We start from the raw sequence: 14,898 nt of genomic DNA, 5'->3' as shown, positions 1-14,898 counted from the left end.
ATTGTTAGGGCCTTGTGTAATAGAAAAGTGTCATGATAATGGTGTTGTACAGATAAGAACCATTGATGCATAGGCTATCCCTTTGCTTGTGAATGGGTATAGATTAAAGATCTACATGAAGCCCTTGTCAAAGAAAGAATTCACCAATAGCATCAGCAAGACAATGATGGTGGTAGAGAAATTCTCATCTTCCACCCCACCAAGTCCCTGAAGAAAAAAATTAAAAAAAAGTAAAAACAAAAGAAAAAATAAAGAGACTGAGGTGAAAACCTCCATGAGGCACTTGAGTCCCACTATTGGGTTGAAAACCTCTTGAGGTGACCCAAGGATGTTTTAAAAAAAGTGGAGAATAAAAATATCTATGGGTGAAAACCTCTTTTCAAGCACCCAGGGCAGGCAACTAGGATGATAACCTCCTTGAAGGGAGACTAGTTTTTTTACAAAAGGGAAAAATAAAAATAGAAGAGAAAAAAAAAGGAAAAAGAAGAAAAGATACAAAATATGGAAATTGTTTTTTGCAGATCAGTAAGAGGAGGATAACCATAGCATAAGAATGATAGAAAGACATACAAGATCCATGCTTCAATCCAACCATCTCATGTCTTCCACTATTCACCTATTCTTCCACTTTTAAACCGCTTAAGCTCATCTTACACAAACTTTGTGTTTTCTACGGGATTCCTTATAATCCTACAGGAGTTTCCTCTAGGAATTATAGTCACCTTGAAAATACCAAGAAAGGTAGTCAGAGGAAAAGGGGATGACACAAGCCTATGTCTGGATGAAAAACCATTTACTCTACCACATCACATCTATTCCTTTCATCACCATGTCACCCCTGCATCCATCAAAGTAATCAATTCAAACAATACAAATTACAAAAAGAAAAAGAAAAAAGTATGAAAGTTTAGGTGAAAGGAAGGTACAAGACATCTTGTAGGTATCCTGTAGGAAATCCTGTAGCAACCTATCCCACAAAGGAAAACCACACAATTTGCAACCATATTCATAACAAGGACTCCAATGATGAAGAAGCTCCTCCAGAGCTTAGCAGAAACAAAAATATCACCAACATCACTCTGCATTACCTTCACATCAAAATAAACAAGCATCAAAAGGGGAAAATACACAGAAAAATATGCAACAAAAACACAGCAAAGAGGCATCACTCTCCAGCATGCATCATTAGCAAAGCACCTTACCCACAGTTATGCCATCCTACTCATGCTCTCTCATTAGTAGGATATGATCAAAACTATAGGATTATGTGAGAGTTGATTTTATAAGTAAAGGTGGTCAGTTAACTTGGCCACCTTTGATGAGTCGATGAGAAGAAAACAGTTAGACCACTCAACACGTGGCAATTAAGTTACGGAGGAAAGGAGTGAGAGATGATTATGAGGTAAGGTGGAATGATGGACTGATAATGGGGCCAATGGTCCAAAAGCAGGTGCAGGTACTTAGACAACCAACACACCACCCCACATTATCATCCATTTATGGAAATAAAACATTGATTCCCATACAAAGAGGGCATAAGAAACTTTGAGGATTCATTGAATGAAGAATTTTCTCTCGGTCTTTCTGAAGTAGCACCTATAGGAAACAATCAACATCTATATCACAGGAAACCTATAGGAAGCCTAAAGGATACAAAGGAATCAACCTACAGGACTATCAGTGGGCACTAATGGAGGTCAAATCAAGGGTTATCCTCACCAGAACGTAGAAAAGTCAAGTAGGAGCTATGCCTTCCATATTTTCCATTTGAATGAAAATAATCCTCAATCTGGTTATCAAAATTGTAGTACATCTCAGGATAGGGGAATTGTATTGCATGTCACTAACAGTTAACATTCAAACCTCCCTCAGCTACTAGCATTCTTGAATTGTATCCACACAAACCTCCACAATTACCAGTGGTAGATGACAGGAGGTTTCAACAAGAGAGAACCCACAAACACAACAAAGATACACCAACATCCTCATGTAGTCAAGATTTTCACAAGGACCCCTCCTTCATAACCCTCACTAGGACCAATTCCACTGCTATGGTGAAAGGCTTATCAATAGTAATTACTCCTAAAGTTATAATCAGCATCACTACACTCCTTTTAGGGTTATAATGGAGAAAAGAAGACAATGGTAACAACACCCTTGCAAGGAAAAGCTTCTTTTTGCTAGGAGAGGTGCCTATGGAAGACAAACATGGGGTTAGAAAGGAAACAATTCCATACCCTTGAAATGAAGTTAGTTACCACCTCATTAAATACATTTCATGTGAAGGGAGATACAATGTGGTGTATTTATACCACTTCAAACTCATCCAAGAATTGAGATTTGGAGAAAACACACCTCCTCAAAATAGATTGAGTATACCCTATTTTCTTCTACAATCAATGATAGAAATGAGCATCGAAGTGCAGGAGTAAAAAAATCAACAACAAGCCCATCATGGGTTGATCAAACTCATCCTTGAAGATTCTCTACAAAACCTAAGACTCCCTACTGCATGGACAAACTTTAAAGACATGTAGGCAAAAGGAGAAATTCAATCTATTGAATATGACAAAAGCCCCACTGCTAGTGAAAATGAAGAAGAAACAGAGGAGGAAAATGAAGAATAAATAGAGGACGAAAATGAGGAAGAAATAGAGGAGGAAAAAGAAGAATAAATAGATGAGGATAATGAAGGAGAGATAGAGAAACAAAGAAAAGAAGAGATGGATAGGAAGAGTGAAGAAATAGAGGAAGAAGAAAAATCGGAAGGTGGAGACAAAGAAGAGAATGAAAAGGAAAATGGAAAAGAGGAAAAATGATAGAAGGATGAGTCAAAGTCTATAGGTCAAGGCAGAGAACGAAAAGAATCACCAAGGGTATCTCCAGATCTCACAAAGAAAGAGGCAACAATTGCTCCTATTGCCCCAAGTACATTTATGAAATCAAAGGGGTAGAGGCAAAGACAAACCCCACTATACTTCAGCATAAGAAATAGCACTGGGATTAGTTAAGGGAGACCTCAAACGCCCACCAAAACTCCAATTTTCATTGAGGATTCACCAAAGCAACAAGAAAATGCAGCACCTCTAGGGAAAAATCAAGGAGAAGGATCATCAGAATAAGTCTCTCCCGAGTCTCCAATCACTTATGTTAGGAGGCTTATCACAAGGTCAAATTCATCAAAGGAAAAAGGTCTCATATAGGAGACATAGACAGAACCATAGGAAGCAGAGGCCATCCTACAGGAAACTCAATGAAACCTACAGGAAACACAAAAAAGGGACCAGGAAGGTATCACTCAACAAGAAACAAGGAAAGAAGACCAAGAACTTAGAGAACCTAGTTGACAGCCAAACCTTAGCTCCTACTATAGGTTCATTGAAGGAGGTAGGGTAATCCCACAAAACTTTTCCATTCCCCTATTCTTTGAACTTGAAAAAGTGAGAGAAAGGACACATAGGTGTATGCAAAATTGCCAAATCAAAAGGGGTGGAGGATGTAGGCAACATGGAGGAGAAATTGAAAGAGATGGGTAGAGAATTGAGCAACATAAGGGACATAGAAGTAATGATGAAATCTTAGTTAGAAGTTGCGAACACATGGATAAGGGGACAAATACAAGAAACATAAAGCCAGTTGGCAACAATGGCCAATTTATCCTTGGAAGCAATCCAATGTAGGATTCCAGCAAAGTCTTATGCCTTATATCTCAAGAAACAATAGCTACAATTCCAAATAAATACCCTAGCACAAAGAGGAACTCTACCCTTCCAAGACTATAGAGAAGTCATTGATCTATGTGATCAAATCACCTTGGAAGATAAAGCAAAAATATCTGAGTTTTACCTACACAACTTAGCCTTGACAAATTTAAATGTGTGGGACCCAAATTCAAAGATAGGAGACTTGAAATTGATGGCCTGAACATCATGGATGAACCATGAGGAGGCAAGAGCTATAAAGATGAAAAAGATAATGGAAAAATAAGAGACATAACACCTTATGATCAGAGTTGAACAATCTAACCCAATGGTTGTTATCAACACCCACAACATCATTGCAAATGATCTCAAGCTTGCACCAAGGTACCTTGTTGCACAAGAACAAATAGTCACACACTTTCAAGACATGTCCAGATTGCTAGGTGATGATAGCCAGCAAGTTTTCCAAAGGACATAAAACACCTCGCCTTAAATCCTAAAATTCAGAGAATATCATTCTCCAGAAAGAATGAGAGAGGCACTAAATAGAACCCCGATGTATAAGCATTCTCTCCAAAGACTCGAAGTCAATTAGATTGGCTAGAGGGTCAGTCCACCATTGCTTTCGGGAATGTTGGAAGGAAGGAAAGAAGAAGAAGAAAGAAATGCATAGGCTATCCCTTTGCTTGTGAATGAGTATAGATTAAAGATCTAAACGAAGCCCTTGTCAAAGCAAGAATTCATCAATAGCATCAGAAAGACAGTGATGGTGGTAGAGAAATTCTCATCTTCTACCCCAACAAGTCCCTGAAGAAAAAAGTAAAAAAAGAAGAAAAAAAAGAAAAAATAAAGAGACCGAGTGAAAGCCTCCATGAGGCACCTGAGTCCCACTGTTGGGTTGAAAACCTATTAAGGAGTCCTAAGGATGTTTTAAAAAAAGTGGAGAATAAAAATATCAATGGGTGAAAACCTCTGTTCAAGCACCCAGGGCAGGTAACTAGTATGAAAACCTCCTTGAAGGGAGACTAGTTTTTTTACAAAAGGAAAAAATAAAAATAAAAGAGAAAAAAAAAGAGGAAAAAGAAGAAAAGATACAAAATATGGAAATTGTTTTTTGCAGATCAGTAAGAGGAGGATAAGCATAGCATAAGAAGGATAGAAGGACCTACAAGATCCATGCTTCAATCCACCCATCTCATATCTTCCACTATTCACCTATTCTTCCACTTTTAAACCCGTCAAGCTCATCTTGCACAAACTTTGTGTTTTCTACAGGATTCCCTGTAATCCTACAGGAGTTTCCTGTAGGAATTATGGTCACCTTGAAAATCCTCAGAAAGGTAGTCAGAGGAAAAGGGGATGACACAAGCCTATGTCTCGATGAAAAACCATTTACTATACCACATCATATCTATTCCTTTCATCACCATGTCACCCCTGCATCCATCAAAGTAATCAATTCAAACAATACAGATTACAAAAAGAAAAAGAAAAAACAGAACAAAGAGAGAAGAGGGAGAGAGGAAAAATACCCAAAGCAAACATCTCTCACCTATCATTCCCTACCACCGTTCTCCACTCATTTCAACATCCCTGATGCTTCAGAGTTGAGAAAAAGTATGAAAGTTTAGGTGAAAGGAAAATCACACAGTTTGCAACCATATTCAGAACAAGGACTCGAATGATGAAGAAGCTCCTCCAAAGCTCAGCACCAGCAAAAATATCACCAACATCACTCTCCATCACCTGCACATCGAAATAAACAAGCATCAAAAGGGGAAAATACACATAAAATTATGCAACAAAAACACAGCAAAGAGGCATCACTCTCCAGCATGCATCATCAGCAAAGCACCTTACCCACATGTATGCCATCTTACTCATGCTCTCTCATTAGTAGGATTTGATCAAAACTGTAGGATTATGTGAGAGTTGATTTTATAAGTAAAGGTGGTTAGTTAACTTGGCCACCTTTGGTGAGTCGACGAGAAGAAAACAGTTAGACCACTCAACACGTGGCAATTAAGTTATGGAGGAAAGGAGTGGGAGATGATTACGAGGTAAGGTGGAATGATGGACTAATAGTGGGGCCAACGGTCCAAAAGTGGGTGCTTGTACTTAGACAACCAAAACACCACCCCACATGATCATCCATATATGGAAATAAAACCTTGATTCCCATACAAATAGGGCATAAGAAACTTTGAGGATTTATCGAATGAAGAATTTTCTCTCAGTCTTTTTGAAGTAGCATCTATAGGAAACATTCAACATCTACAGCACATGAAACCTATAGGAAGCCTAAAGGATACAAAGGAATCAACCTACAGGACTGTCAGTGGGTTCTAATGGAGGTGAAATCAAGGGTTATCCTCACCAGAACGTAGCAAAGTCAGGTAGGAGCTATGCCTTCCATATTTCCCATTTGAATGAAAATAATCCTCAATTTGGTTATGAAAATTGCAGTACATATCAAGATAGGGGAATTGTATTGCATGTCACTAATATTTAACATTCGAACCTCCCTCACCTACCAACATTCTTGAATTGTATCCACACAAGCCTCCACAATTACCAGGGGTAGATGACCAGAGGTTTCAACAAGAGAGAACCCACAAACACAGCAAAGATCCACCAACATCCTAGTGTAGTCAAAATTTTCACAAGGAACCAATGGATGGGGTTCTTTGAGAGGATGAGAGGAAACAATGATGATGTGGCCAAAGAATTTGCCCTCTACTTCATACCCCTCACTAGGACCAATTCCACTGTTATGGTGGAAGGCTTATCAATAGTAATTACTCCTGAAGTTACAATCAACATCACTACACTCTCTTTAGGGTTACAATGGAGAAAAGAAGACAAGGGTAACAACACCTTGCAAAGAAAAGCTTCTTTTTGGTAGGAGAGGAGCCAGTGGAGGATAAACATGGAGTTAGAAAGGGAACAATTCCATACCCTTGAAATGAATTTAGTTACCACCTCATTAAATACATTTCATGTGAAGGGAGATACAATGTGGTGTATGGATACCACTTCAGATTCCTCCAAGAATTGAGATTTGGAAAAAACACACCTCCTCAAAACAGGTTGAGTATACCCTATTTTCTTCTAAAATCAATGATAGAAATGAGCATCGAAGTGCGGGAGGAAAAACATAAACAATGAGCCCATCATGGTTTGATCAAACACATGCTTGAAGATTCTCTACAAAACCTAAGACTCCCTATTGCATGGAAAAACTTTAAAGACATGCAGGTAGAAGGAGAAATTCAATCTATTGAATATGATAAAAGCCCCAGTGCTAGTGAAAATGAAGAAGAAATAGAGGAGGAAAATGAAGAATAAATAGAGGACGAAAATGAGGAAGAGACAGATGAGGAAAAAGAAGAATAAATAGAGGAGGATAATGAAGGAGAGGTAGATGAACAAACAAAATAAGAGATGGATAGGCAGAGTGAAGAAATAGAGGAAGAAGAAAAATTGGAAGCTAGAGACAAAGAAGAGAATGAGAAGGAAAATGGAAAAGAGGAAAAATGACAGAAGGATGAGTCAAAGTCTGTAGGTCAAGGCAGAGAAGGAAAATAATCACCAAGGGTATCTCCAGATCCCATAAAGAAAGAGGCAACAATTGCTCCTATTTCCCTAAGTACATCTATCAAATCAAACGGGAAGAGGCAAAGACAAACCCCAGTATACTTCAGCATAAGAAATAACACTGGGATTAGGAAAGGGGGACCTCAAACCCCCACCAAAGCTCCAATTGTCATTGAGGATTCACCAAAGCAACAAGAAAAGGAATCCCCTCTAGGGAAAAATGAAGGAGAAGGATCATCAGAATAAGCCTCTGCCAAATCTCCAATCACTTATGTTAGGAGGCTTATCACAAGGTCAACCTCATCAAAGGAAAAAGGTCTCATATAGGAGACATAGATAGAAGCACATGAAGCAGAGGCCATCCTACAGGAAACTCTATCAAACCTGCAAGAAACATAGAAAAGGGACTAGGAAGGTATCACTCAACAAGAAACAAGGAAATAAGACGAAGAACTTAGAGAACCTAGCCGACAGCTAAACCTCAGCTCCTACTATAGGTTCATTGAAGGAGGTAGGGTAATCCCACAAAAGTTTTCCATTCCCCTATTCTTTGAACTTGAAAAAGTGAGAGAAAGGACACACAGGTGTATGTAAATTTGCCAAATCAAAAGGGGTGGAGGATGTAGGCAACATGGAGGAGAAATTGCAAGATATGGGTAGAAAACTGAGTAGCATAAGAGACATAGAAGCAATGATGAAATCTCAGTTAGAAGCTGTGAACACATGGATAAGGGGACAAATACAAGAAACAAAAAGCTAGTTGGAAACTATGGCCAATTTATCCTTGGAGGAAATCCAATGCAGGATTCCAGGAAATTCTTATGCCTTATATCTCAAGAAACAATAGCTACAATTCCAAATAAATACCCTAGCACAAAGAGGAACTATGCCCTTCCAAGACTATAGAGAATTTATTGATCTTTGTGATCAAAGCACCTTGGAAGATAAAGCAAAAATATCTGCATTTTACCTACACAACTTAGCCTTGACAAATTTAAATGTGTGGGACCCAAATTCAAAGTATGAGACTTGCAATTGATGGCCTTAACATCATGGATGGACCATGAGGAGGAAAGAGCTATAAATATGAAAAGGATAATGGAAAAATAAGAGACATAACACCTTATGATCATAGTTGAACAATCTAACCCAATGGTTGTTATCAACAGCCACAACATCATTGCAAATGATCTCAAGCTTGCACCAAGGTACCTTGTTTCACAAGAACAAATAGTCACACACTTTCAAGACGTCCAAATTGCTAGGTGATGATAGCTGGCAAGTCTGCCAAAGGACATAGAACACCTTGCCTTAAAGCCTAAAATTTAGAGAATATCATTCTCCATACAAAATGAGATTGGCACTAAATAGAACCCCCATGTATAAGTAGGCTCTACAAAGACACAAATTCAATTGGATTGGCTAGAGGATCAGTCCACCATTGCTTTTGGGAATGTTCGAAGGAAGGAAAGAAGAAGAAGAAAGAAAGAAATGGGAAGAGATATAGAGGATGGCAGGGTTTTATTCACAGGAATAAGAGACTACAACAAAATCATGTGATGTCAGGGAATCCACCAGAGCAATGAAAGACAAGGACATAGATTAAGTTGCTCAGAGGATGAGCAACACTTTGAGTAAGGGGGTGACGATGAGGCTCATCATTGGGTAAATAGATGGACCTTAATACACCTCCAAGCTTACTAAAATCAACTCTTCTCATGATTCCTTACATTTTTTAATTATGTTTTTCTTAATGAGTTGAGTAAAAGTAAGATGTTATGTCTAGTGGTGTAATGTGCATTGATTGCAGGATTTTGGGAGAAAATGATGGAAATTTATAGATAATTAAGGTGCAGGAACTCGAATGAGACAAGAAGGAGAAATTATAGGAGATGGATCTTCCTCATTATGTCCTCACTCATTCGAAGATCCCTCAATCAAATCACACCAACTCGGAGTTGCAGGTAACTGAGTCATGAGGATCATTAGCAGCCAAGCCAATGATAGTTAAGAATCCGTTTATCTTTAGATTGCGAGCCAAGCCTCCCTATATTTAAGAAAGTTGTTGGCAACTTTAGTTGTACAAATAAAGAGGCCTAGAGTCTCATTAGGATTCATATTTTTTATGCAAGATAACTAAGCACTTTTGAGTTGAAGGACTGTCACAAAATACTATTATGTATTTTTTTGATATGTTAATGAAAATGAGCATTTCCTTGATCCAACACTGAGTTGACTCAAAGGGCTAAATCTCATGGGTTAGTGCCAAACCCTAGCAGTAGAGGTTCCTCTTTTTGTACTTGTATGCTTAATTTCTTTCATAGATTACTTATTGAATTGGTGTTGGCATTGTTTCATTTCATGTATTGATGAATTTGATTAGTTTGGTTCCATTTGTGCATAGCTATAGCAGTAGATTTAGAGATTTAAAGGAATACTAAAAAGGCTGCTAACAGGTTGATCTTTCCTCACTCCTCCTTTCAGGGACCATGGTTTGAGGGAAAACTCCCATTCAACACCAAAAAGACGGAATTTGGATTTCATATGAAATTTAGGGTTTTCTACTAATTAGGCTAGCACCTTTTAGTTTTCAAGGATATGTTGCAATTCTTCTTTCTAATATCTCTAGATTTGTTTAAGATTTCAAGATGTTTCACAATAGGCTGCAAGCATTTCCATGCATGAATGAGGCAACTAAATGATGAAATTTTTTTTTCTTATGTTGTTGGAAACCTTTCTTGTTTTGACATTATTTATGGGTAAATTCCAATGATCTGTATATTGCAGGAGTTTAAGACCTCATTTCATCATCCAAAGCCTGACCTCAACCATCCATGATCACTAGAATCCACTAAGTCTCTAATCTAAGTTATCATTTCATAAGAACAACTTTTCATGCTTGTTGAGTTAATCCAACCATCATACAAGCGTTGGTTTGAGTTCTGATGAAGTCCTAACCACTTCCTCACCTTATCCCTCACATCACTCACCTTCCCTAAGCCCTACACTATTTTCCATGTCACTCCTTATGCTTTCAGCTTGTTCCTCTAGGAATACAAGGGATCCTATAGGTGAATTAGGACATCCTATACACATCCTATAGGACAATTTATAGTGGTCTATTTTGAGGCTGATTTGTGAGAAACACATAACGAAAGATAGGAGAAGACCCTTGCTTGTCTCTCAGGACATCTAACCCATCACAATCATATCTCTCTACACATAACCCACCTTCCATACAATCAAGGGGAATTAGCATTTATGTTTTCACAAAAATGACATAAAGAAAAAGGTTGTTATGTTCATTCATATGCACATCAGTTAAGTGTTTGATTAGATCTTATTGCATGCTTAGGTTAGTTAGGATTTCACATGTGTTAGCTTAGAATTCTTCTGAAGCAAGACATCTTAACAAATAGCTAGATGAATGGTGCGATTTAAGCATTTATTTCAATCTTTCATTACGACAGTAGATAATATTTCAATTCTCTCAATTAGGGTAAAATTCCCCTTTCTCCATTGGTAATCAACTTATTCTAACTCAATAGAAGGATGGTTTGAGAAACCATAGTGGTCTATTGGCAGCTCAGAACTGACAAAGAGTGGAACAATTGCATCTATTTGTGTATACAACACTATCACCTCTAATTTTGTACGAACCCCAAGTTGATGAAGTAAAGTTGGTAACCCCAGGAGTTGCATCATTCTTGCTGCAAACTGGTGCTCATCAATTTCCCCTAAATCTATCCAATATGTCCTGTCTTTGGTTTTACATTATGTCAGTTCCCCAAATCCAATTTTATGTACCAATGTGTATGGACCTCAATGAAGCGATGAGAATATTAATTTCATTCAGTCCTTAGGAGCCCTCTATAAGAGGTATCCAAATACAAAATGGATCCTGGTTGGCGATTTCAACATGATTCTCTCTCTTGAAGAAAATAAGGGAGGATACTATAAACTGGACAAAAACTAACATATTCCAAGATATGATTGACTACATGAAGCTAGTGGACATAGAAAATACAAACGGTATGTATACGTCGACAAACAAAATAGGTGAAAACACATGTTCACATCGAGGATGGGAATATTCTTAAGTTTGGAGGAGTTAATCCTACAAGATGTTGTGTTAGGTCCCTATAATATTAGTGATTCCCCCATTACTATTGTCGTTGTATTCCTTATTAATATTTTTGTGCCCCTATTGTCCCCATATTTTTATTATGGTGCCCCCTAGAATCCCTCTATTGTTATTTTTGTGCCTTTATATTATTATTGTTAGGTTGGCTTGGCTATATTGTGACCCCTTAAACTCCTATATATAGAAAGGAAGTTTTTTCATTTGAATCATCCAAGAATTGTTCATTTTTTAATGTAAATGAGGTTGCCCCCTCGAAGAGGCTGAATTATAAGCAAGGATAATTTTAGGGGCGAATGTTCGCCCTTTGGCGAAATTAAGGGGTTTTAAATTTTTAGTGGGCGAATATTTTGTATCATAGTACATTTTTACAAATCACCTCAAATAGCCCACCTTATTTTAAGGGAGAGGGTAAAAAAGGTAAATTTAGCCCTTGAAATTAGGAATTACAACCTTCCATTCGCCATTTTCAAGAATAGGTTTTATTTAAGTGAATCCATTCGCCCATTTTCAAGAATAGGTTTTATTTAAGTGAATCCTATGAGCCAAATACCATATTTATAAAAGAGGTATAGTAAATTAATGAAAATATAAATAAATGAGAGGTATGGTAAATAAATAAAACATTTTTTATATTTACTCCATACGTCACCTTATATACATGTAAGGGTGTAAACAAATAAAAATATAAGTAAAGTGGAGGTATGGTAAATAAATAAAACGTCTTTTATACTTACTCAAAAGGTATGGTAAATAAATAAAAATATAAATAAACTAGACGTATCGTAAATAAATAAAACCTCTTTTTATATTTAGTCCATAACCCTCGTTCTATTTATGAAGGCTCAAGAAAGAGGTTTTATTTAAGTGAATCCTATGGGCCAAATACCATATTTGTAAAAGAGGTATGGTAAATTAATAAAAATATAAATAAACGAGAGGTGTGGTAAACAAATAAAACATTTTTTTATATTTACTCCATAAGTCACCTTATATTTACGAACACTCAAAAAATGGGTTATATTTAGGTGAAACCTATGGCCAAAATACTATGGGACAAATACCATGGACTAGATTGTTATTAATACCATGCAAAAAACCATTATTAACCCTAATATTAGAATTAATAAAAATAAAAATGGCACATGGTATTGACCCATGGTATTCACCAAAATGGCACATGGTATTGACCCATGGTATTCACATGGAATGTATCCTATTTAAATGGGGGAACTAAACCAGCATGTAGCCTATGCTAAGATTCACTAGGACTTTACAAAGTTTTATTATTTAGTGAAAGACTCGCCAAGATCTTACAAGATTTTATAATTGAGTAAAATATTCGCCATGCCTGGTGAGAGATTCGCCAAAAAATTATATATACATTTATATTATTGATAAAATCGCCTCTAAGGTTTCGCTGCTCCAAACAAGTCATTATGGAATTTTCACTATCACTTTTTTTCTGTGACCTTTCAGACAATAAAAAAAAAACCCATTTTGGTTGATATATTTTAAACCTCGGATCAGAATTTCATAGCCTTTCGCACTATATATACGGAGATATGATCTGAGGAAGTTGGCATTTTTGCAAACTCCCAAATTACACTACAAACAGGTGACCTTGGGAAAATAGTCATAACTTTTGTTTTGAGCATCAGATTGAAATTTCATTAGAAGTTACAGAAAGAGGATGCACTGTACTTTCCTGTATATATCATTCAGATCCTAAGGTCAAAATAGTGACACATGGCACTTCATACAATTTCGCTCTTCTGAAAAGTTATATAATCAGGTCATCTTGGGAGGTTGTGTATAACTCTTTCTTGGAGAATCTAAATTCGATCATACTAGTGGCATTGGAAGGAAGACACAGAGGGTTACTACAGTTCGTAATTTCAGAACTGGAAGATCCGAAATTAGAGAGATACATCAGATGCAATATCGAGCTCCTACAAAGTGAAAAAAGGAGTGTAGATTTTTTAAAATTTTTGCATAAGCTTAGTTTGAAAAATTAGTTTGAAGGAATTCAAAGGGCATAGTAAAGAATTATTATCAATAATTGATGCTCCGAAGAAAGAAAATGGAAACACCTAGTAAGCAACCTGAAAGCTCTATCATGACTTGTGAAGAAGAGGAAGAAATGCAACATGATATATCAAAATTACAAGACCAAGTACAACAAATTTCATTCTCACTAAAGGTAAATGAAGCCAAGACGAATGGTGTGGAAGCTAATATGGATGGCATGGAAGCTAAGATGAATGGCATTTTCGGTAAGATGGAATAATTGAAGATAAAGTTCAATAAGTTGCTACAAGAGAAGGTCACTAATGGTGAAAGGGTAGTAAAGGAAACTCATGATGAGAACAAAAGGAATGTTAATCATGATTTCATAGACTCTAATGTTGGATTGAAGACCCACAGTGTTCCAAAAATCGATATGAGGAAGTTTGATGGCAAGGATCCCAGAACATGGATACTACAGATGGAGCACTTTTTTGATCTCCATAATGTTCAAAACACACAAAAGGTACGTATCGCAACTTTATATTTGGAACCAAATCAGTTTATATGGTATCGATGGCTTTGCTCTCGTAAACAAATTGTCACTTGGGCAATTTTTACGGAAGAAATGACAACACATTATGAGGATACAAAAAGCAACACTTTTTTTAGCCAATTGATATATCTCAAACAAAAGGATTCAATGATGGAGCACATTGAGGACTTCCAAAAATTGAACATAAGGGTAAAAGATATTCCAGAGGAGCATAGGATTGATGTGTTCATAGGGACTTTAAAGGATAATATCCAACATGAGGTTCACCTTTGGGAACCTCATTCATTATAGAAGGCATTTAGGTTAGCAAGAAAAATGGAAAGCAAAATTATGGCAACCAGGAAGCCTACCAGTCACAACTATAAATATGGAAGTGTTGTTGCCCCTAGCCTTCCACAACCTACAAGATTGACACCACAACAATTGGAAGAAAAAAGAGCAAAAGGGATTTGTTACAGTTGTGATAGAAAATACACTAAAGGTCATAAGTGTGCTCAGAAGAAATTATTCTACATAGATTGTGAAGAGGAAGAAGTGAACAAGAAATTTCAAAAGAAGAGGATATACTCCAGGAAAAAACCCTAGATAAAGAAGAAATGAATCTGATCATATCTTGTAATGCATTGGTTGGAATTACCACTCCTCAAACTATCAAGATTGAAGGACATATCAAGAAGAAAAAGGTAATAGTGTTGATTGATTCAGGAAGCACCCACAATTTTATTCATTGTAAGATAGCCAAGGAATTGAATTGCTTCTTATATCCAGCACGAGAGTGTCAAGTGATGGTTGCAACTGGAGGAACCATAAATTTCTTTGGAAAGTGCCATAATATCAAGCTATGCATGGGATAATATGTATTGAATAGCCCAATGGTTTCCATTCCAATGGGTGGT

Source organism: Pinus tabuliformis, chromosome 2_2, assembly GCF_031772625.1.
Source record: "Pinus tabuliformis cultivar Carrire ecotype Pingquan chromosome 2_2, CPIR1, whole genome shotgun sequence".
NCBI lineage: Eukaryota > Viridiplantae > Streptophyta > Pinopsida > Pinales > Pinaceae > Pinus > Pinus tabuliformis.
The sequence above is the reverse complement of the archived record's forward strand: the minus strand, read 5'-3'. Positions refer to the sequence as shown.